We start from the raw sequence: 26,106 nt of genomic DNA on the forward strand, positions 1-26,106 counted from the left end.
TCTTTCATTACATTGTCAATTGCTAAGATTGGTGGTATCTGCAAATGACAGTGTCCACAAGAAAGTTAGTGCAATATTTTTTCTTTCTATAGAAATATCTGACAACCACAGAAAAAGGACGTGAGTCATTACCATTTTTCTTACTGCCATAAATATAACTCAAAATGCCAAATTGCTCGAGTCTCAGCATTGTGGGTGATGGCAGCTATGATCCAAATAACTTAGTTCTTCATTTAAATGGCAGACAGGCAGAGATTAGAGCCATTCTATCATTTTAATGAACCCTAAGAAAGAGTTATCTATGATCTGTAGAATAACAAGTTGCATTCTTTGTAAACAATAATAAAAGTTGGAGCTGTCAGAAAAATTTATGAAACTTTGAATAACTAAACAAAGTTTCTTATACTTTTTCCTAGCATTTTAAAAAAGATAATTAAGATACAGATTGGAAAAAAGATAAACACCTGATGAGAATACATTCTGGACATTTGACATGGGACGATCCAAATGGAATAGGCCTTAATATAATTTATTTGATAAGATCCTGGGAGTTGAGACCATATTCATCTGATATAAGGAGAAACTGAGAAGATACATACATAGAATTGCCAAGTAAGGATTAATTATAAGTGTGAATGCTGAGCCAAATAAAAGAGTGGAAGTTGTATGATAACCTTGCAAATCAGAGTAAGCAGAGCTGGGAAGGTAAGAGAACAGTATACAGGAATATTAACAGAAGGAGATTTAAAGCAATTAAGATATTATAGAGTTGTATACAAAATGTAGGTGTTATTTAATTTTCAATTCAAAGGTTTGTTTTGGACATAAAAACAGAGCATGATTCTTATCTTGAATAGTATCTAATAAGAAATTAATTAATTAATTAAACAAGATTGTAGTGGTGCCATGACCACTGATATTTAGTTAGAAGCTAATTACTGATTATGCCTATTTCATACCTTGGAAGTTTCCAAGGGAGTGCTCATACTTTTTGAAACTCATTTTCACTTTGAGGGAGACAATAATTATTTACTGGCAGACCGAAAAAAAACTAGAGTAATAAAATACTTCTCTGCTCTCAGAAGAAATGAGAGATCTTTGGCACGGAATGTTCATCACTAGGGGCAAAGATACTCCGTGTAAAATTTGAAAAGAAGAGTTATCAAAACTTTCTCGTATGATGTTCATTGTTAAGAGAAGGACTTGCCTTGGCTGATCACATGGCTGCAGGGATGATACGAAAAATATTGAACAACTGGTGCAATATGCTTTCCAACCAATCAGAGTAATGCCCACTGTAGACAACCACTATGGTCCCACTGATGCTTCCAGGCTGAAAACCAGCTCCTCACGGCTGGCCCAGTATGTTAGGGTGTGGTCTGGACCAAACAGGCTCCATTCTCGGCAAGTGCGTTTACATTAAATGTTGGTTTCCCATCACTAAAAAGATGAACATCACTAAACATCATACCTATATTGAGGCAACATTATGTTGATTTGTTTACTGGTAACTGAAAACTGCTTGAATATGTGATGATTTCTGAGATGATTCTTATGAGGTAACATATAAAACAGTGGCTAGCACAGAGCCTTCTTAATATCATTACTGATCTTCACACAATAAACAGGAGTGTAGACAAAATGACTACTCCATTATGTCAACTGAATTATTTTTGCCAAAATTTTAAACATTTAATAAGTCAAATCAAGTAAAACTGAAAATGTACTATAAAGTTGTACCTTCCTGCTCTTAAACTAGTAACCTTGAAAGAATGTCACTCATTTTTTATCAGTAAAAGGAGGGATATTTATAAATACAGTTGATTTGGATTAATAATATTTAAAAACTAAAAAGTTTTTATTATTTGAAATAATATTTTGAGGATTGAGAATAGGAAGTAGTTTCTCATGGAGAGAAGAAGTGAAAGATGAAAAAACAATAGACAGCATCCATGAAACTAACGGACTTGAAAGATCATTATTACAGAGAAAGTTTGAGTTCTCAAAAGTCAGAGTTTTAGGAAAATGATTTCTGCAAAGCTTCTCGGATCTATTCCTTTGAACCAATGGTTCATTTGTCAAGTCTTCTGTTTTGAAGACCATTAAAGTCTCTCAGGAATTTTCTTACAGGTTATTACAATGACTGCTTTGGTGAGCGTGAGAGCTTATCTCATTTAAATTTCTTTTACTTGACTTCCAAAATATTTGGCACTTTTTAAACCCGTTACTCACTTACGTTCATGACCTATCGCCCAGGAGCGGCTGCCCTTGCGCTGCCTCCGATCCTGTTCACTCCTGGGACCCTGAGGGATCACGAAGGCTGACAAAGGCAGCTTCCCACAGGGACCATGCGGTAGGGGCAGCTCACGGAGCATGCGCGGCTTACCTCATCTGGCTAAGAATAAGTTTCTTATTATAAATAAAGGGATGAGACATTTCATTTGTGTAGCAGATCACTCTTTCAGATGAGCTGGTTCAAATGTCACCTTCATAAAGACTTTGTTTTTTTTCTTTCTCTAGGTTACTCCGATAGTTTGTATGTATGGTTTCTATGGTATTTTTTCCATTTTTCTGTATTCATAAGTATCTTCTCCACTGGACTGTAATAAAAGGGCACAGGACATCTTTATTCATTTTTGTATCTCCATATCTAGTTTGGTGCTTGGTACAGTGGTACCTTGTAACTTTGTTTTTGTTTTTTAAATAATGAATATAAGCTTTCAATAGATAGGGCTGTTTTCATAGGCCCACTTGCCTACTTAAACGTTAATGGAACGTCACATTTCTGAGTTTTATTGTATGGTATGATTATTAGTTAGGTAATCACAATATAACCGTGTCATGTTCTAAGGACAGTTCTTTCATATTTTTAATTATATGGTTTCCTTAATTTGTGCTCATTTCTAAATTTTTGAACTGTGTTTTTCTTTCTGTTTATTCTTTTAAATTTTTCATTGTTTTTCTTTTTATTAAGAACATAACCCAATTAACTCTGGTTTATTCCAAAATATATAGAAATACATCATGGTTATGTTCTAGGTTTGCTGGAAATTTATTAGTTAAAATTAGATTTATAAGTAAAAGACATAAACATGAAAAGAAATACTGCAAGTGATAGAAAAAGAGAATCACACTGCGTTATTGAGAAAGATGAGATATTTTTATATTTTAAGATTCTCATTGTGTTTGTCAGCTGTATTTAGCAAGGTCAGTAAGGGAACTGACAATTGGCAAAAGGTCAGAGGGAAGATTTCGACGTTGTGTTTAAGTTCAAAGTGTTGTCAAGAAGTTGAATAAATTTATGATAACACTAAGAACTGCCATTGGGCATCCCGTCAAATGCACACTGAAAGATCAGTTTAGGGAGAAATCAGATCTATGCCTTGCACAGAACAGGGCAGCGGACTGGGGAAACGACTACTGACAGTTGGGTAGAACTGGCACGTTGGAGGCTGGGGGTCACGTTGGAGGCGGGGGGGGGGTCTAATGCCTGAGTTGAGTACAAACCTTGATTTAAAAAAAATTTTTTTTATTGAGTTCATAATAGTTTACATCAATGTGAGAGTTCAGTTGTATATTCTTTTTTTTTCTTTTTTTTGCTTTTTCTCCCCAAATGCCCCCAGTACATAGTTGTATATTTTAGTTGTGGGTCTTTCTAGTTGTGGCATGTGGGATGCCACCTCAACATGGCCTGACGAGCGGTGCCATGTCTGTGCCCAGGATCTGAACCGGCGAAACCCTGGGCCACTGAAGTGGAGTGTGTGAACTTAACCACTCGGCCACGGGGCTGGCCCCCTGTATATTATTTCTTGACTGTCACCACATAAGTGCTCCCCTTCACCCCCAGTGCCCCCCCAGCCCCCTTTCCCTGGTAACCACTGAATTGTTTTCTTTGTCCCAGTACTTTTTTATATTCCACATATGAGTGAGATCCTATGGGGTTTGTCTTTCTCAGTTTGGCTTATTTTGCTTAGCATAATTCCCTCTAGGTCCTTCCATGTTATTGCAAATGGGGTGAATTTGTCTTTTTTTCTGTCTGAATAGTATTCCATGGTATATATATGCCACATCTTCTTTATCCAATCATTGGTTGATGGGCACTTGGGTGACTTCCATGTCTTGCCTATTGTGAATAGTGCTGCAATGAACATAGGGGTGCATATGTTACTTTGGATTGTTGATTTCAAATTGTTTGGGTACATACCCAGTAGTAGGATAGCTGGGTCATATGGTAGGCCTATTTTCAGTTTTTTGAGGAATCTCCTTACTGTTTTCCATAGTGGTTGCACCAGTTTGCATTCCCACCAGCAATGTGTGAGAGTTCCCTTCTCTCCACACCCTCTCCAACAATTGTTATTTTTAGTCTTAGTGATTATAGCCATTTTAACAGGCGTAAGGGGGTATCTTAGTATAGTTTTGATTTGCATTTCCCTAATGATTAGTGATGTTGAACATCTTTTCATGCGTTTATTGGCCATCTGTATATCTTCTTTGGAAAAATGTCTGTTCGTCTCCTCTGCCCACTTTTTGATCGGGTTGTTTGCTTTTTTATTGTTCATTTGTGTGAGTTCCTTATATATTATGGAGATTAACCCCTTGTCAGATATATGATTTGCAAATATTTTCTCCCAGTTGGTGGGTTGTCTCTTTGTTTTGATCCTAGTTTCTTTTACATTGCAGAAGCTCTTTAGTCTGATGAATTCCCACTTGGTTATTTTTTCTTTTGTTCCCCTTGTCTGAGAGGACACGGTATTTGAAAAGATCCTTTTCAGTTCGATGTCAAAGAATGTACTGCCAATATTATCTTCCAGGAGTTTTATGGTTTCAGGTAGTATCTTCAAGTCTTTGATCCATTTTGAGCTTATTTTTGTATATGGTGTGAGATAGTGGTCTACCTTCATTCTTTTGCATATGGCTGTCCAGTATTCCCAACACCTTGTATTGAAGAGACTATCTTTTCTCCATTGTATGTCCTTGGCAACTTTGTCAAAGATTAGCTGACTATAGATGTGCAATTTTATCTCTGGGCTCTCAGTTCTGTTCCACTGATCTATGTGCCTGTTTTTGTACCAGTACCATGCTGTTTTGATCACTGTGGCTTTGTAGTACATTTTGAAGTCAGAGATTGTGATACCTCCAGCTTTGTTCTTTTTTCTCAGGATTGCCTTAGCAATTCGAGGTCTTTGTTTGTCCCATATGAATTTTAGTATTCTTTGCTCTATTTCCATAGAGAATGTCATTGGAATTCTAATAGGGATTGTATTGAATCTGTAGATTGCTTTGGATAGTATGGACATTTTAACTATGTTTATTCTTCCAATCCATGAGCATGGAATCTCTTTCCATCTCTTTAAGTCATTACCAGTTTCTCTCAGTAAAGTCTTATAGTTTTCTTTGTATAAGTCCTTTAGATCCTTGGTTAAATTTATTCCTAGGTACTTTATTTTTTCAGTTGTGATTGCAAATGGATACAAACCTTTATTTTTAAGCCGAAGGTAGTAAAGGGCTGTGACTCAGACCCAGGGAAACTTTGGGCTTTGTCACCTACTGGACTCACAATAGGGAGGGTGTTGGTGCCACATTTGAGTGCTGAGTCAGTCTAATGGCCACATCTCTGACTACTGATATATAGATAGCAAAGGACAAAAACTGTGAGCTGTAAGTGCAATGTGCCCTCTTTCCCCCATCTTCTATGGAGAATCTTCCAGAAGGTGTGGTACTTGCTCTTTACAGGGAGAAATGCCCCCAGTGGTTGTTGGCATGAGTTGTGAGCTAATCTAGGTTCATTGAACATACTTGGAAATCTCAATAGCTAAGCCCCTCATTACCGTGTCTGAGACTTTTTATTATGCGAGATGGATATAATAAGCAGGAAGAATAAAACATTGCTCAGGTGAGATTTCTACTCAAAGGAGGTTGTGAATTATCAGCCGAAAGAACGTTACACTCGCTGCATGGTGATCTGGTTCTGAAACAAAGCCTTTCTTTGGTAGCTAGTCAACAACTAATCTAAAGATCAAAATAATTGTTACCATAATAAGAAACCCAAATCTATGCCTGTGTATGTATTATTTTCCGCAATGTTCAATTATGTATTATCCTCTGTCACTTCAGTGTTCAAGAATTAAAATGATCCATAGGATCAGGGGATACTGATACTGTTATGGCCCATCCTGGGCCACTGGGTGGATTGTTATTAGGGCCCCCAAACTTTTCCTTCATTGCCTTACTATCTCCTTTGAGGTAACTCTTCAGGTTTCTCTTTCTCTAGTGCCAGGCTTTTCTGGCAATATGACAAGATAAACAACTGACTACAGCAGGGGTTGGCAAATTGAGGCCAGCATGCCCAATCTACCCCCTGGCCTGTTTTTATACTGCCTGCAAGCTAAGAATGGTTTCCTTAGGGAAAACCTTTGAAAGGGATTGTAGAAAAATAAAAAACGAAGAACAATATGTGATAAGACCATAGGTGGCCTGAACCTGCGTGCCTATAACACACACTGTCTGGCCTTTGACAGGAAAGTTTGCCAGCCCCTCCATGACAGAAGAAAATTCAAACAACCAGCTCACCATCTCTGCCTTCTTTCACAGCCTCCTCCGACCTCCTGTTACCTCTCCCCACGCACACTGGGACCTCTAGAGCTGCATCAGCCATCTTTCAGTTCCTGCAAGGCTGCATCCTCCCTCTCCCCCATGTCTCTGTGTTTTTGCACATCCTCTTTCCTCTTTCTGGAATATTCTCCACTCTACCTTGCATCGTTTGTGATCTGTACCTGTTGTGCAATTTATCTACTTTAGCTTCACTTTTCTGAAAATGGCAATGTCACAATGCAAATATCTAATGAATATTATCTAATAATGAAATAAACCTTATCAAATATGTAATATCTAGCCAGAGAAAATTATAGATACTAGATGGGAAGCCAGTGGTTCCTGTTGTTATTGGTCATGCTGCTGTTCTGGACAGCTCTCTTCTCACCCTGTTTTGGTTATTTACTATCAGCATAAATAATGCAGTGTTTATATTTTGATCTTTCTTTTCTCATTTGTATTTTATTGATATATTTTTTTCAAGGCATAAGAAAAAATAAAGACCAGGATCTTGAAGATTAGTGGCCCAGTGCTTAAGCAGTGGTGGGGGATGAAGATAACATTTCAGGAGAGAAAAAGCAGCTTGTATCAGCAAGTGATTTCGCAAGGAGATTTATGTATCAGATAGTGTTTGTTATGGAAAAGAATTAAGGTCTTTAGTCAATCACAAGCCCTGAGTGCTACTAGGTCTCATTGAGGAATCTGCCATTGTCATCCTTGTGGATACACAATGACAAAGGGAATTTATCGCATTTGGATACAAATATGAATAATAAAAAGTTTGTTTTCAAATCAAAAGGAAGAAAGTGAAGATGGATTTGCTTGATGGCCTACTAGCTATGGAAATTAGAGGTTGGAATGAAACTAAGATAATTGGCATATTTGTTAGGTTACAATAAAAATGTGGTAATTTAACACTAATCCTGAAAAAGCGATACAATGTTGCGAAATCTTGATAAGAGGGGCAATAGGGAGTATGGAATGAAGTAAACCTAGTGCCATAGGGTAAACCACATTCTTAAATGATGAGTTAGAAGTCATAAAAATACAAAAGCAATTAACCTATTCTTTCCTATCCTTAAACCTTATGTTTGAAACATTCTTGTAATTTTAAGCTTTCAAAAGCAGTTCTTGTTCGTTGCCTGCTTCCTCCTGACCTTTAAGGAATCTGTGATTAAAGCTGCACCTCCATATTTTCCCATTTTAGAGCTATCCAGCAGAGCTGTTCTTTAGTCAGTATAATGCCTTCACCTCTTATTCTCACTTGACCTGAATTTCTTTTGTGATCTTTCTCTCCCAGAAAAACCTATTTCAACCTTTGGCATCAAACTCACTCCTTCTGTGGGCAAGTAAAATAGTAGCAAAGTATCAGATTCCATTCACCTTAATCTCCTTGAAAATCCAGCTCCCTCATTTATCCATTTATCATCCTCGAAGTGGAAAGTAATCAGTATTGTCATTTTTATTAAGATTCACTTTTCATTACCATTTAAAGAACATCAAAATGAATGTATCACTGTCCTTTTGAGATGTGAAGTCACCAAGTTATTATGTGGCTGGCTGTAAGCTAACGCTGTATATTTTATTTTATTTACCTGACTTGGGTAACTTCTGGTCTCATTTAGACAATGTAAAAGCTCATTTTACTCAATATTTTGGTCCCTATATTTGCCAAAATGATGTTATCTAATTCAAAAGGAAAATATGTCCAATTTTTCATCTTAAGTCCACTGGACCTTTATTGGGTATTAATCTTATGCATTTTTGCTCTAAGTAATTTTATGCTGTCTAAAACTTTGGGGACTTTGCATTTAAATGTGATTCTAAAGTTCCTAGTGGAACTTAGGGAAAAAAGTCCCAAACATTATCAATCAAATCTGTCTCTACCTTTTGACAACTGCTGCTGTTTGCAATATCAATTACACTTAGTGAGCCAGGAGATGCTGCTCTTTCCTTTACACTTCACCTTTCAGGGTGTATAGATAAAGCAGTCAGGGAGCTTGCCAGCACACAGGCCCATGACCATGGGGCAGACCATTGATCATTCCCTTTCTAGTTATTCTCTTTCAGCCAACTGACCTAGGGTAGTCACCTTGACCCAAGGTCAGCCAGTCTGGGTGATAACCTTTGCCTGACACTGACAGGAAGAGATGTGTTTGGAATATCAGATTCTCCCCTAGAACTTTTCATTAGAAAACATAGGCGATCCTTGCAATTAAAAATGGAGGATGAAATGAAAAAGATGCAAAGAGGGGCACTACATGGTAGGGTTGGGGCCATGAGGATTTACGAAAAACCGAAATTATAATCTAGCACGTTTTCCCAGAGATGGAATGAGAGACCACGTGACCTCTAGACGTGACTAAAGGTCAGTTCCTTGAGCTGCCTGCGTGTTTGACTACAGTCCAATTCTGATTTCAGTTTACGCAGCTTTACAACCCTCTCTCCCCACCCATTATTCCCCCTGAGGTAACTTGAGTTCCTCACAGTGGAAAGAATTGGCCAGAAATAAATGTAATTCTTGTCACTTAGACCTTCCTACTTGAGCAGGCTATCACTGCGCTCCATCTTACGCTACTGCTCTGTGCGTGCAGTCGGTGCACACTGTGAACAGGGATCTGACAGGTGGCCGTTATCTGTTCAGGGACTGTCATGCTCTTGCTGCTTCCCTTTGGACAGCTGGTCCCCAGAGAATTGTAGCACTGTCAAAATCTAAACATGGCTCAGCTCTCCTTAACTGTGCTTATGTGAGAAACATATGCTCTCTTTGCGCTTAACAGGTGATCTAACTTTTTCTAGCGTTGAACTGCATGTGTATTTCATGCTTAGTTTCCCCTCAGTGAGGAAAACACCACCAGCTGAGTTTGCTTTTGGGGGTAGTTGAGGGCCAAAGGCCCTACTCCGTCCCCATCATGACCTCTAGCCTCCAGGCTTGTCCCTTGCTTGCTTGAAAGGTATAAGTCCTATAACTCAAGACGCTTGGCATTGTTTAGGGGAAAGTGTAGTCCTCTGCTAAGCTGCCCTCCAGGACATGGGCGTGCTGGCTCTCCTTCCCGTCTCCTGACATTCCTGTGCCTTTCCTTAGGGCTGGTGCTGTGATATTGTGATGTAATAAAAAATATACATTTGGTCTTTGTCCCTGGTTCTGGCACAGAGCTCGTAAAACTCTTGTAATTTCCTAAGTGACATGAGTGTCATTTTGTATGCTAATGAGATGACTGGTGAGCCCTAGATAGCTTCAGGATGGGGGCTGTTTACCAAAATGACCAAGGCAGTTTAGACACTCACAACTTTCAGCCCCACACCCTGACCTCTGGGGAGGGGAGTGGGGCTGGAGATTGAGTTGATCACCAATGGCCAATGACTTAATCAGTCATGCCTACGTAATGGAACCTCTGTAAAATCCCTAAACTAGGGTTTGGAGAGCTTGTGAGTTGGTGAACACATCCACATGCTGGGAGAGTTGTGCACCCTAACTCCATGGGGACAGAAATTCTTGTGCTGTGGACCTTTCTGGACCTCACCCTGTCTACATCATCTGGTTGTTCATTTGCATCTTTTATCATATCCTTTATAATAAACCAGTAAATATAAGTAAATGTTTCCCTGAGTTTTGTGAGCCATTATAGTCAATTATTGAAACCAGCGGGGAAGTTTGTGGGAACTCCTGAGTTGGACAGAAGTGTGGGTACCCTGGGGACCCATTACTTGTGATTGGCGTCTGAAGTGAGGGCAGGCTTTTAGACTGAGTCCTTAAACCTGTAGAGTAGGACACTAACTCCAGATATTGAATTAAATTGTGGGACACCTAGCTGGTGTCCAGAGAGTTGGAAGAATTGGTTGATGTGGGGCAAAACCCCCTCCACACACATTTGACATCAGAAGTGTTGTGAGTAAAGTAACTGTTTTCCTTTAACAGTGAACATTTATGACATACCAAGGATTCTGGGCATGTGGCAGACAGTACTAAACTTGAAGGTAAATCAGGCAATTATATAAGGTAAAAAGGCAATTATATAATGAGCTTTTTATTAGTTAGGGGCTTCATTCTACCTGTGAGCTTCATTTTTCTTACTTAGGAGAATTGCATTTCATGGAGAGAGGCATCTGGTAAATATGTATAGGGATATAAATGATTCCCTTAAGTAGACATTGTACTTTATCTCATTTAATTCTTATAAGAATTCTACTGGTAGGGATTCTTACCTGTATTTTATGATGAAGAAATCGAGGCTTAGACTCATTAGTGGACATTATCCAAGGGCTGTTAAGAGGCCAGTTTGAACCCACATCTGATTTGTTCCAAAGTCTGTAATCTTTCCAACTTGCCATAGAGATATTGGAATACAAATGAATTATCCGAGCGTTAGTTTGAAGTGCCTTTAAAATTTCCATTTAGTGTCTTTCTCTTTTTTTGTAAAATTGAATAAAAAACTTAAAAACTCATCTTCACCAGCAAAACTCTTTAAAAAAATTTAAAAAACCCATCTGCACTTGGAAGCATTGGCCATGGGTAACAATGGGCTTCTGAGGGCATAGCTCATTGCTCCTAATCAGGTGACAGAAAGGATTTTTTTTCTATTGCTTTGGCTCTAAGTAATTGCATAGTTGTCTATTTATCTGAGCAATTAATCGGAGACCCAAGCAGTCAAAGCAGCAGCCAGAATTCCTATGTTGGATTTCCATGTTACATTCACCAATTCTCCACACTTTAAATGATTTCTTACCCAAGCGGTGTAAAACCACATGAATCATATGACGAGTACTAGCTATACTAGGGACCGTTTACCAAGCCTGGAGAATGCATTTCAGATGACTTAGCAGGAAATATATAAAAAAAGGATTACAGTAAAGATATTTTTAAACTGAAAAGCATTCAATAGTTTCTATCTCTGGAATGCCACTACTAGGCCTTACATTTATAGTCCAAAAATTCTGTTTTACAGGAGCAATGGGTGTAATATTCTATTAATTTAATAAGAAAGAAAGCTTATGTGAAAACATCTTTGTTTAAAAACGTGCACTTTTACAGGACCCAGAATCAGCACAATGGACATTTTCCTTAGTTGTCTGTGGATGGGTAGGAAGCAATGACAGACTCATGGCATCTATTAGCCAAGATTCAAAAGATAGAACTACCTTTGACCGAAATGTTGAATGACAGGTTTATTTTGAAAGGGAAACTATTTTTGAACATTCGAAATAAATTACACCATCAACCAGTAATTAAAAATTCAATTATTATTGAGTTGCCTAGAGCATCCATCAAGACCAAATTGACTGATTTTAAGGAACTTGAATTTTGGAAGCTGAATGACTCTAGCTACCTCAGAGTCTACTTTTATTGAAGCTGACTTATTTCTTAAAGTTGGTATAATTTCTGAGTTTTTTAGAATTTCTTTATTATCCTATGTTTTTTCATCTCAAAAAGCAGGCTTTTGTTATTTTGGTTTACCATTATGCTTTAGGATCTCCTAAAAATTATGGGTGACTCCATTCTCTGAACCAGACTTGGATTCTTTTAATTGCAAAGAGAAGTAAATATCAGGACAGCAACAGACAAACACTGGTCAAAAGGTTTCATGTGACCTTTTATTCCCTATTTTTAATGCAGTACTCAAAGCTTACTTTCAGCTCTCTGCTGGAAAGTGGAAGATTTCAAATGTCTGAGGGTCCTGTGTCAAGCCTGTGTTAAAAGCTAATGTTTGCAGTGGAAAATCAGAGGGCAATACAAAAATTTACTGCTCGATGATTGTGGAGAATTTCTGGAACATCCTTTTCCAGCAACTTATTTTAACCTTATCAAGGTCCAGAGATGGCAGAAGGTGTGACTGGTGAAGGAATTCTACTGAGATTCTCTAGGTCTTAATCCTATTGACTCTTTGAGCATCTCAAACAAAGCAAAGTGCAATGCCTTTAAAAAAAGGACAAGCATTTGCTTAAATAGATCGAGGCAACTAATATCTTATAGAGTGGAGTATGCCTAAACCAGGGTGTGGGATTTCTGTGTGTCTCTCTTTCTCTCTGAGGGAAACATATAAGAATCTTACAGGAAAGAATGCAGTGGTCTTAGGTAATCCATACTGGAGTTAGTAATCATGAGTTTACTAATATTTTCTTTTCCCTTAACCAGGAAAGAAAAATGATACGACGTGGCCATAGAAAGTTCACCTCCACAGGGGTACATCTTCTCTCCCAGACAAGCTCTCTATTATACTTTATTATTCCTATTTTACTGTTGAGAAAACAGGACTTTTTCTCTGTTTTCTTTTTACTTATGAGGAAATTGAGACTGAGAGAGGTCAAGTGAAGCTGCCTAGGATCGTATACCTGGTTAATGGTGGGACTGCTCAGATTTGTCTAACTCCAACGCCATGTGCTTTTCTTATACATCATCTCCCGGGACAAATTGCTCAACCCTCTCAGCCTCAGTCTCTTCACCAGTAAAACAGTGATGCTCTTACCTGCCTTGATGAGCTGTGGTGAGGATTAGAAATAACTGATATAAAGTTTCCAGTGCAGTGACTGGCCCACGGTTGTGCTCAATAAGTGAGAGCTTTTACTATCAGTAAGCAGGTAACAGGTTAAGTGTCCCAACGGGTAGGTGGGCACAACACAGTGTCAAGATAGTCTAGTAGGAGGCACTAAATAGAGGTCTAGGAAGTCTGAAGACTGTAGTAGGAGCATTTAGCTCATGGTACAGCTGGACTGAGAACAAGCAAGAGAATGGCCTAGTTTTACAGAAAATGAAAACAGGAGTGTAGACGGTAGATGACTAAACTCACTCAACAAGAACGAATTCGACTTTGAATGAATTTTCTTGGAAACAATGGAACACACTCCTGTAAATCTGTTGGTATTGTTCAAATGTTTGATTGCTAAATAATTGAAATGATTAAATTTAAAAGAATATATTTGCTAATAAAGAATCCAGTCACTTTTTAAACCATAAGCATGAGAACAACAGAGGTCACTTTTTTTTTTTTATCATGGTTTGGATTTGGGATTAAAATAATTTTTAATTTGTTATTTCACATGCAATCAGGACTAGAATTTTCTTTAGTTTTTTAATGCAGTGTAACACAAGTTTGACATTTAAAAAATATGATGATGTATGACAGCAGCAAGAGCACTTTTGTATGTGACTATATAACCTGTCAAGGAATTTGCATCAGGCCTTTCTGAAGTGCTGTCATTCTCATTCACAACAAAGGCCCTTAAGCCCCTCACTGTCCCACAATAAAGGCTGTCACCAAGTCAGCACCAATTTTGTCTGTGTATGAGTGGGCTGTGATACTGCTGATGCATGTCAAGCTCTTGTTAAATTCCCTGTGGGTCAACTACCTAATGTTTCTTCTCAATGATTCAATCATAAAGCACAGACCCTGAAATACCTAGAGAGTGTGGCAACTGGCATCTGTGTGATAGATGTGTTAGAAGCCTGATGAATGGGAATAGGAGCCAAATTTAATCCGAGTACTAATGAAAATGAATTAGTGAAAATTTCTATAAATTTATTTTGTATATTTGTGCAATTATACCAAAGACATTTGGTTTGATTAGTTACTGGCCCTCTTCTGGATACAATGGGATGGTTTCAGAGTCTCATTGAACGGATTCCAATTGTTATTCATTGATTATTTCATTCATCCATCAAACTTTCCTTGAGCCAGCTGCTGCACTAGCACTGAAGGTACATAAAAAACTGAGATGTGGCCTCTATACTCTTGGGTCTCACAGACTATTAGGAAAAGAAATTTCATTGGATTAACAAAAAACAGCATTATTCTGTTTTTGAAATTCCCCCTTTTCTTGATCCTTTAAAACAACTGTCCTGGCCTTGCTCAAAAGGTGTCATGGATTAAATATGCAGTGTTTGGAAGCTGTGGAAGAGGAGGAAAGCCAGGACAATGTTTACTTTCTTCTGTTCTATTCCCAATCTGTATCATGCTGTTCCCTTTCACTCTGAGTTCTGCTATATTTCTTACTACGAGTCAAAGACTGGAGGCTCTCTTTGTGCTAAGATAAATTTCTTGGCTTTAGGATTCTTCTTTTCTCAGTAGAAATTGCTGCTCCTCAGTCTCTACTTTCACCACTTTGATGAGGAATTCCCTTCATCACTTCCTAACTGTAGGGTCTGAAGCAATGCCTCTAAAATGAACTCTTGCCTCCCCGGAACCATAGAATAATTTAGGAAAGACATAAAGCTGTGATCAAATCTTCCTGTGTATGTATTGTGTATATTTTCACTCTATTGTTATACTCTATTGCCCTTTCAATTGTTATATAAGTATATTTTATTTTATGTATTATAGAACTAGTATCTGTTTATTAGAGAAGATTTCGAAGAAAATAGAGAAGAGAAAATAGAAAATAAAAATGTACCTGCCACCTCAATACCCAGACAAAATCACTGCTGATATTTTATAGACTGTTATTCTAGCCATCCTTAAGGCTCTTATACACACCCGTTCTTTTCCTTGAAACAAAATTGGGATTTTTGATACAAAAAAATATTCTAGAAGTAGAAATGCATGGTCAAAAAAAACTTGAACACTTTTAGACTTTTAAAACATGTCACCAAATTGCTTTCCTGAATCAGTGTAGCAATTTGTACTCTGATCAGCACTGTGCATAGTGGTTGTATTTCTGAATTTTCCAAAATGAGATTTCATTTTTTTTTTTAAATGTCAATTTGATAGATGAGCTCTTTCAATTTTTACAGGCTCTTGGTATATCCTTGGGCTTCTGATTGCCCATTGGCTCTCTGTTAGCTCAAGACACTCTTTACGATGCTTATCTTCCTGCCTGAAACCCCTTTCCTTATCTAAACTTACTCTGGCTTCTTGAGATCTAGTTGCTGTTGCTGTTGGTAGTTGTTTGTCTCTTGGTTTTGTCTTACGCCTGCAGTAGATTTCTCCGTTACTTTCTCCTTTTTCTGCTGAGAAAGAGACCTGCTCACAGGAAGGCCACCATAGCTAGCACGGACTTCTAGTCTCTCTTTGCATTAATCTATAAAAAAAGCCAATATTCAGTGCTCACTAAATTGTGCATAACTTTCTAGGAAAGTAAAATCCCGTCCTTACAGTCATTCAGTTGATTGTCCTTGGCCCTCTGAACAGGACAAACGTGATACAATGATTTTCATCAGGAAAACAGAAACTCTTCTGAGTATTTCAGGGAGGATGGGATTTAGTTCAGAGATTTATGAGCTTGCATGACTGTCAGAAAGATTAGAGAAGCAAAGGTCAACAGCCATATAGAATATATAGGAACCTCTGTGTAGAGTATCTGTATTTGATGACACACTTGGTTAGACTAAGGTCATTTCCATAGTGAGTTTTCATCGATTTGTTTGTATCTTAGTTAGTGTTTGGTTCTTTTTGTGAATCACCATTTTCTCTTAGAGGCTAAGCATTTTTGTTTTAAAAAAATAGCCACTTCACCTCTCGTGGCACATTAAGGTTGGCCTACCTGCTGCTTTTGCTATTCTCTGACAGGCAACAGCAATATTATGTTTCTTGGCGTTGTCTTCGTGTGCCTTTATGCTGCTCCTCCAGGCCTCCTTGTTTGCTGTCACCCTGATTCGAGCTGCTGAGCCATAGCTTCTTGATATTTGGCTTGAGTCCATCCTTCTCTAATATACACCCTCGGATGGTGAGTTGCAGTGAGCAAAGCTTTAGTTGCCGTGAACTGGCTGTGCTCCAGGCCGCAGCTGCTGATAAATCTGCCTTGGCATTTGATGTTAAGTATAGCTCTCAGATGATGACTGTGGTTTTTGAAGCTGCATGCAACATTTTGATAGGCTGTTATTATAAACCAGCACCTAAGACTAGAAACAGGAATAGGAAGGAATTTTCCATGCATAGAAGCCTGTTAGCAGTGGTTGTCCTTTTCCGCCCTCATTAATGTAGAATCTAAAGATTTTTTTTAACAGAATGTGATCCCCAAATCGAAAAAGACAGGCTAGGGCATAGTCACCCTCAGGGTGACTTAAATTTAAGGGCCTTTGCAAGCGGCATTACCAGAAAACTCAGACAGCCTTTGACCTAGGATGTCCTTGAAAATGTGGATAGTTGCCTATTATGCATGCCCTCAAGAGAAAGTACTGCCTGATGTAGACATATGGGAAACAAAAGTGCCAATTGACTCCAGCAGTTATCAATACCCCTCACTTTTATGAACTTTAGCTCAGTGTTTCCCAAAGTGCTCTACAACCCTTGAGCCTTGAGAGGTACTCCAAAAAAGCTTTTCATGGTCAATATAATTTGGGAAATGATGTGATCTTTGCCTATATTTGAGAGTCACAATTGACATTTTAAAACTTATGCCAAGTCCTGTAATAAAGTCTACTTAATTTTGTTTAACCCAGCATCTCCCCACCCCACTTTTGTTTCGATTACAGACATTTTTTCTTCTACATCATTTTGAAAAAAGCATGTTAAAAGCTGGGATTTTTTTTTTTCCTTCCATTGTCTCCTGTGGCCAGTTATTTTATCCTAGATGCCTATGCCTGAGCTGCTTCTACTTGTTCTGAGTCATTGGCCACTGTGGCAGTCTAGTGCCTGAACTCCTTCTCAAAGAAATTTTTCTCTTGCTGATTTCAAGATTTTTCTTCTTGTTTTTGACTTTCAGCATTTTTACTGTAACATATTCATTTGTGGATCTCTTTTTGTTATCTTGCTTAGAGTTCATTGAGCTTCCTGGATGTGTAGGTTATTATTTTTTAATAAATTTGGGAAGCGTTCAGCCATTATTTCTTTGAGTATTTTTTCTTCTCCTCTCTCTCTGTCTCTCCTTTTGCTACTTCCATCTATGAGTATGTTGGCATGCTTACAAGTGCCCATATTTCTTTGAGGCTCTGTTAATTTTCCTTCATTCTTTTTTCTCTGTTCTTCGTCTTGCATAATCTCTACCAAGCTATCTTCAAGTTCACTAATTCTTTCCTCTGCCAGTTCAAATCTCCTATTGAGCCCCTGACGTGAATTTTATTTCAGTTATTATAGTTTTCTGTTCCAGAATTTCCATTTTGTTCTTTTTTCTGATTTCTATTTTTTTAATTGACATTCTCTGTTTAATGCAACATTGCCATCATACCTTCCTTTACCTCTTTAGTCATTCTTACCTTTAGTTCTGTGGACATATTGATAATGACTACTTTGAAATCTTTTTTCTTTTAAATCTGACATCTGGTCACTCACAGGCAGCTTCTGTTGCCTGCTTTTTTTCTGGTGTAATACTTTCCATCACTCATAATTTTTTTTGTTGGAACCTAGATATTTTTGGTATATTGTAGCAGATTTGAATACTGCCCTCTGCTCTTCTTCTTGTTTATTTGTTTAGTGACTGCCTGGATTATTTTAATGAAGTCTATATGAAGTCTATTCCCCCTCCACCCCACTGTTAAGTCTGATATTGTATCTCAGGGAGGGGCAGCTTTGGGGTGACTCACTCTGGGGTGACTGTGGTCTCGGTAGGGCTCTTGTTCACTCTTTTGCTAACCACATCCAGCTGTTCAATTCACCAACTGACTGAAGTTAGTGACTGATTGCTCTATTGTTTTCAGCAATGCCCTGGGGCATAAATTCCTACATAAACCGATCCAGTTGACTGTGGCTCCTTCATAGTTCCTGAAGTCAGTGTTTGATATTTTCTGACCTAGGTTTTCTACTGCAAATTAGCCAGTTTACAATCTAGGTTGTATCTTTGTTAGATCCATACATCTTCTCCCACCTGCCTTTCATCATAACCTCCACTATTCTTGAGTCCTCTTAGGCTTAAACTTCTTCATATTCTGTCTCAAATGAAGTTTGTTCCTTTGGGAGGGATTAAGAGCTGATTTTTACAGCCTGCTTCTCCCTACAGACAAAAGCTCTGAGCTAGGGCTCAGGGACTTGGCTTGGGGCAATGGCAAGCTTCTCTCAGAGTGACATCCCTGCTCTAGGGGATGAGTCTTCAGTGGAGGGGGATCAGCATCCTCAGGTCCTCTTGGTTTGCTTTCTTGGTTTGGAACCATCATCTCATGAGTTGGGGAAAGAGCTGTTGGGGTCCCAGGATTTTCACCACACCATGCTCAAGGCAGAGCCTCCATTCCATGAGTAGGGTTTAGACAGAAAAACTAAGCCCTCACCTCGGGCTGAACCTCAGCAATAGGCAGCTGGGGGTAGGAAGAAAAATACTGATGTCCTGCTCCTTCTAAGGGAAGAAAGCCCTCTAACTGGGAGCTGGGGGAGAGGGAGCACTGAGTTCTTGACCGCAGTTGTTGGAGTGGAGCCTCCACCTTGCTGAGGTGGGAGAAGGGAGGGAAGGAGCAGTCTCGGTTCAAATATGACAGACTCTTTGCCTTTCTTACCAAATTTTCATAGAAATTATTTTATTAAATTGATATTTCTTTATTTTCTGTTTGCACTTAGGATGATTTCCAGAGTCTTTGAATGATTGTTTTTTAAAAATAATTTTCACCAGTTTCATTGGGGAGCAGATCAACAAAGCTCCTCCTGTTGTCATGAAGTCAATTTCTGAAGAATAAATTTTAAATGCATAAAGTAAAACACATAGGATTAAAAAGAAATCAATTATATTGAAACATAGTCTTCAAAACATTTAAAAATTGTGAGTCTATTAATAATAACTACCATACTTTACGGTAGAGATGAACATAAGTGAAGCATGTTTTGGAATATTTGCAACAACTATAGTATGATGTGGAGATAACCATGATTGCTGCTGGTGACAAAGTCATAAGGACTTTAATACCGCTGTGGTTTGTTCTCTACACTCATAATTTCAGGAAGTGCTAAATTTCAGTTAGAGCTCAGTGAAAATAAAAATGTTACTTTTTCTGATCTGCATTCCCTAATCCTCTGAATTTTGTCCACAGTCCCCTTGGGGGTCCATGCACCAAAGTGAAGATTGCACATAAGATTCTAGACCGTAACAGAATCTAGAGAAGGCCCTTGAACAACTCATGTGTATGATGACCTAGCAATTGCTCTGATTCTTCTTTTTGATGGCAAATGAAATGACCCACAGGAATTTTGAAATCCTCTGAAGTCTTGCGTGAACTTTTCCTGGAAAGAGATGACCTCTATCTCTCACTAGCCTTGTCATTTCTCTGCATCCTCTGACTGGAGTAACCTTGGAAATGATGGCATAAGCATGGGCAGGGAATTTTAATGAAAGGAACATCATTTCTATTGTTGTAACAAGAAAACTATTGATGGTTTTAGAAAAATAGTACTGACTCTGGAATGTGCAAATCTGGGAGCTTTAAACTGTAAATATCAGGCAATACAAACTCAAAGAGATTTAAAGTTAACGAAAAGTATTTAAATAATTGCCTACTAAAATTTGAGTCTCTGTAGAAAACATCTTTGTGAAAACACAATGGTCCTCTTAGAGACCATAATTCACTTACATAATCCCTTTAAAAGGGAAAATTGTCCAAGTCTTACATGATGGAGAGAAAATTATTCTTTAGTCATTGCTCAGTTCAATCTTTTATTTAAATTAATTCATATTTCACTTCTACCACTAAATAAAAGTATTTCTAAGATACAAAGTTGCCTTTAGATTTGCTTCCTCCAGGTTTTATGTAACAGCATCTTGTGTGGGAAGCTTAGTTCTTACTGTTTGTACATATCTCCTTAACCAATGGTCTGCTATTTTTAAGAGGCCATATTAAATATCTGGAAATATAAAGCTATATAAATTGTGAATTGCATAAACTATACATATGTAGTTTTACTTCTTCCACCGTGGTCATCAAATATGTCCTTAAAAAATTAGTGATACATTATGAAATAAAACTTGTATGCTATTGTACCATTGCACCTTAAGACATTTAGGTAGATAGAAAGGAAGTTTTGTTTTTTTTTAAATCTCAGCATGGCTAGGTATCAGAAGGAAGATGTCTCTTTCTTTAAAGGGCATTAGAAAACTTCTATCTGAGGTGGTTTGAGAGTCCTCCTATTGCCTGAAAATAGTGGGTTGGACTAGATTGCTTCTCAGGACCTTGCCTGCCATTTGATGTATGATTCAGTGTTCTGGTGTGCAATAGCAGTGTGGTATGCTTATGTACAAATGATCTGGCTTGCATAAAGCACAGCAAAGCATTCTCCCTGTTTCAGTACTTTTCTCTCTTATAAAAGAGGATTCTATTTTCAGAGAGAGAATGAGGGACAATTATTAGTGTTTGCAGAATATTTCACAAAATGAAATAAGAAAAGCAAATTTCATACTTACTGTTGAAACTTTCTGTGATTGTATTGGCATGTTATTTTGTCTTTCCCTCTGTTGTGGAACTTCATTTCCTCAATAGCATTAAAGGTTACCAAAAGAGTAATTTTGATGCTAGGACTGGAGAAACACATCTGTTCTTCTGGGACCAGAACTCCAAAGTGATTAGAGCTCCAGGGATGTATGAAACCAATGTAATGGTTTGCCTTTGCATGAGAAATCACCTCCTTCTTCAAAACCCGAAAATCCCTACAGGGTTATGACTAACCTAGCCCATTGGGAGGGCTGTGGAGAGGATGGCATCACCCTGAGAAGGGGGATAATTGTGAGGGCCAGCGAGGCTTTAGAAGACAGACTGCTTGGGAGGAAAGAGAAGCATTAAAAAGAAATAAAATATGAGTACAATCAAAATATCTGTAGATAAATTGGAGAGTAAAATAATAATGGTTTAATGGCTCAAGGCTCAGAAGCAGACTGAAAATTCAGGGATAATACATTCTGATCCTGGCACCATGATTAGCTCGCTGTATGTGGCTACACAGGCAAATCACTTCCCATCTGAGGTTCAGTCACTGCAGCTGAATAAGTTCAGAAGGTGACAGCATACCTAATGGGCATCGGCAGATTTTGCTTTCCTCTCATGGAGTTTCTCTCCTAATTGTGAAATCAAGAGAAACACTGTTACTTCCCTATAGCTTTTTTTGTTGATTGCTACCATCTCCCCCAAACCCATTCACATTTGAACTTATAGGAACTGAAACTAGAATCATCTTATATAACAATTATTTTGCTGAAGTCCATTCACCTGGATAAGCCTGGAATAGAAAACATTGCCACTTTCAATCATTTTGACCTTACACAAAACTGCTAGACATCAAGATGGACTCTATCTCCAGACTTTCCAAGAGACAGGTTCTCACCCTGTGGCTACTTTGGGGACCAAGTTGACTCCTAATAGGCACAGTGATGTCTTTATTCTTCTTTTTCTCAAATTCTAAAAATGTACCTTCCTACTGATACCATAGAACAACTTGGAAACTCATTTGGAGTTGAAATATGGATACCTATGTTCTGGCTTCTTTATTCTCCCATGGCCAGAAATACTTGGCAGAAAAAAAGCAAAGGGGTCAGTGCAGATGGTATAGAGATAGGCATATTCACTGGAGTTGTAGCTATGACATTTGTGCCACTTGGCTTTCCTTTCTCTTCCTGCTCCTCAAAGATGTCTCAGATTTCCCAGCTTTTCCTCCTTAAGCACAGATTAATTTTTCTTGCTTTAATTTTCAAGCTTATTTATTTATAATTAAAAATATGATTTAAGATCACACAAACTTTCTTGAATGGGTGCTTCAAAGCTGAAGAGAGAACACTAGGTGTTTCTGGTACAACGACATAACTCTTGGAGCACCTGAGTTCTACTTTGGAAGGAAGATATTCTGCCTACATAGGTTTAGTATTTATTTTCTATATCAACAATCTATAATGTGACTCTTAGTTTTTCAAATAAGCCACTGGGGATAATTAGATAATAAACCACTATTATCACCCAAGGTTAATACTTCATCCTGTTCCTGATCCTAATTCTTTACCCATCCTCCAAGACCTTGCTATATCAATTTCATTTTCCCTCCATCTTTAAATCTTTTCTTGAATCTTAAAATATTTGTTTGAGTGTCCTGTGTGTTAGGCAATGGGTTAGTTGCTGGGAAAACAATGGTGGACAAGACCTGACATCTACCTTTGATGAACCTATAGTCTAGTAGGGAGGAATGAGAAGCAAATAGGCATCACAAGACAGAGGAATGAGTACTTTGAGAGTTTGCGACATTAGCACAAAGAGAAGAGCTCTAATTCTTCCTGCTATGTCAAAAGAAGGCACAGGATTCCCCTCTCCTAAGTAACTCCCACTCCACTCTAGTGTTGTTCAGCTTTTACTACCAGAATTTTCCATAGGACATTGGCTTTTCCTCCTATTTTACAGTTTAATTTATCTCTGCCATTCAGGCTTCTGCCCTCACCATCCTGCTGCTACTGATATTTATCCTTGAAGAACATCTTCTAAAGGCCAAATCCAGGGTCTTCTTTTTAACCTTATTTCTTCTTGACTTAATGAAGCACTCATCACTGCTGGCCACTCCAAGCTCATTGACTGGATCCTTGGACAGCTGCCTAATGTGTTTTACATTTGTCTTTGTCCCTATTCACTCCCAAGGTGTTAATCATCATCTCCAGCTCCAACTCCTCTCCTGAGTGCTGTCTTTCAACTGTGAATTTCCCCCTAGATATTCTGCCAAACCTTAAATTCATGGCTATAAATACCAGCTCATCATGTTCAAACTTCAAAAAAGCATATCTTTGACATAATACAGTTTCTCTTTTTAAAAAATCTTTAATGGTTCCTTGTTGCCTCCTAAATTATATGCAAGATCTCCAGTATGACATTCAAGGCCCACATGATATATCCTCAAGCCATATTTCCAGCCTTTTCTTTTTCATTGCTTTTCAACATACACTTTATCCTGAAGATCAAGTTAATAAATTGCTGCATTTTAAATATTCCCATGTTTTTCTGCTTTCATTTGTTTGCTCATTCTTGTTTCTTGGACTGCAATTCTATCTACTCCCATATCCTTCTGTCAAAATGCAACTACTCTAAAATGCAACTTCTCTTTTAAGGCCCTCACAATAATTACCTGCTCTGTGAAGTTTCCTTATGCCCCCCAAAGAGATATCAGCTTTCCTTTTCAGAATGCTTTAACATGTTATTTTCCCCCATCATTATCCTCCATCCTTTTTATATATGCGTAATGTGATTTTCTGATATATTACATAATATCTTTGAGGGTTGCACCTAGCATATTGCTTTGTGCATATACCTTAAAAAATTGTTGAGTTGCACCTACCTCCTTAAATCATTATCTTTTCTTGACATGACTCTTTCTTATGCTGTTCCTCCATTACTCAGAAATATATTCATCCTAGTAATGTATAGATATAAAAATATGTGCAATAAACTTGAGGATTATGTAAATTTGCAATTGATAACAACATAAGGAGCAACAGCAAGATAAGGAGCCAAAAAAGCAGACTGGGTTATAAAAGGGCAAGATTAAGTATAACATTGATGTGGAAGAAACCATTGGCCAAGAAATGGATGAAGGGAAAATGAATGGGCAGTAGCCTGTGTAAAAAGAGTACTAAGGAGTTGACTCTGGTGAAAGCTAGATGAGTCAACAGTCAACAACAAGTTGTTCAGCTCTACCATTTATTAGCAGTCAAACGTGGGGAAGTCACTTAACTTCTCAGAGTGTTTATTCTTTCATCTATTAAACATTATTGAGCACTCCAACTATACACCAGACATTTCTAGGTGTGGAGTTACCACTGTGAAAGACTACCTGATCTCTTTCCTTATGGGCTAACATATGAATGAAATAATAATACTTATTCCACATTATTGTAAAATAATAATATTCATCTTAATAGGTTACAGTGCAGAAGATTAAAGCAGAGAAGGACACAAGAATAAAGAGGAGAGAAATAGACAAATATTATGTGAGAGATTTAAAAATGTAAATAATAATACAGGTGAAAATGTCTGATGTGTTACCTGGATAAGTTTTTGATGTGTTTTCACTCTTGATGTTATTTCAGTGTCACTGTGATGCAGCAGGGTGTGAATTCACCTATTATGCTCACACTAGGAGGACAGTTTTGTCTAAGGATACATGTCCTTCTTCACGTTTGAAAATTTCTTAGCTACTGCTTCCTCAAAAATTTCTGATCCTATGGCCTATTCTCTTTTCTTCTGGAACTCCTCTTGTATGTTTGTTGGAGATTCTTGATCTTTCTTCCATATTTCTTGACTGTTCTTTTAAAAAAATGCCTTTGTCCTTTTATGTAGCATTCTGGGCAATTTCCTCAATATTGGCTTCTAAAACATAAAGTCTCTTTTCAATGGTGTCCAGTCAGGGTTATATAACCTATTGAATTAAAAAAAATTTTGACAATTCCATTTTTTATTTATACAGTTTCTAATTTATATTTTTATATATCTGGCCACCGTAGTTCCTTTTGCCTTTTTTTTCATAAGTTTTTCATTTTTCATGCAAAGTTTTTCTTTAATACATCTCTTTGGATAACCTAAACATACTTATTTGAAAATCTTTGCTACAGTACACATTAAATATATGCAATTTATAAAAAAGAAAGTTTTTGGTATACTATCTCATAAAATTAATTTTATTTGAGTGAATTTATCACCTGATTTTTGGATATTTTTGGTGTTAAATATCTTCATGGGATTCTGGAATTTTGTTTGGTAAGATCTGTTTTTGTGGGAGATTTGCCATTTATTTTTTCCTGTCCCTCTCCTTCTGGATCATCTCTCACAGTCTATTATTTTTGTTTTTTTAAAGATTTTATTTTTTTTCCTTTTTCTCCCCAAAGCCCCCCAGTACATAGTTATATATTCTTCGTTGTGGGTCCTTCTAGTTGTGGCATGTGGGATGCTGCCTCAGCGTGGTTTGATGAGCAGTGCCATGTCCGTACCCAGGATTTGAACCAACGAAACACTGGGCTGCCTACAGCGGAGCGCGCGAACTTAAACACTGGGCCATGGGCCAGCCCCACAGTGTCTTATTTTTGCAGTTGTTTCCTACCAGCTCTCTGGTGTCTCAGCCCAGAACCAAGTCTCATAATAATACTGAAGGTCACTGCCTAGAAAAAATAGTGCAGATCCAACTTCTGATCCTACAGAGACTTGGCTTGACTTTGATGAGGCTGTGCTGTTCTCCTCCTGCCCCCGTAGGTCTAGAGCTTTTTATAGGGCTAGACCAGCAGCAAAAACAAGCAGTGGGAGTTACAACACTCCAGCCCCTGACTTTGTTGACTGACTTTGTTGCATTGTCTCACGAGGGGAACATTTAGTCCCTGTTATCCTGCAGGAGCAACACTCTGAGCCACTAATGCCTGCTTCTGGGTCAAGACTTGAGCAGGCCTGTGACTGTACCTACACACATTGTCTTCAGTTTTCATTCATTCTTAGTGAACGGTGATTTTAAATATTTTTGTAAACTTTCCTCTCTCTTTGAGTTTGAATAATTTCTTTCATATGCATTCGACATGCATGATCACTTTCAGAATGCTTAATTTAAAACCAGAACTACACCAAGGTAACGGATGTCCAGTTGTATTGACAATCACCTAGGGAGAAAACAATGAAAAATATCCATTAGTAGAAACTCTAGAGCTTGAACTTCTTAACTACCTATCACT

This window comes from Equus quagga, chromosome 4, assembly GCF_021613505.1.
Source record: "Equus quagga isolate Etosha38 chromosome 4, UCLA_HA_Equagga_1.0, whole genome shotgun sequence".
In the NCBI taxonomy this organism is placed as follows: domain Eukaryota; kingdom Metazoa; phylum Chordata; class Mammalia; order Perissodactyla; family Equidae; genus Equus; species Equus quagga.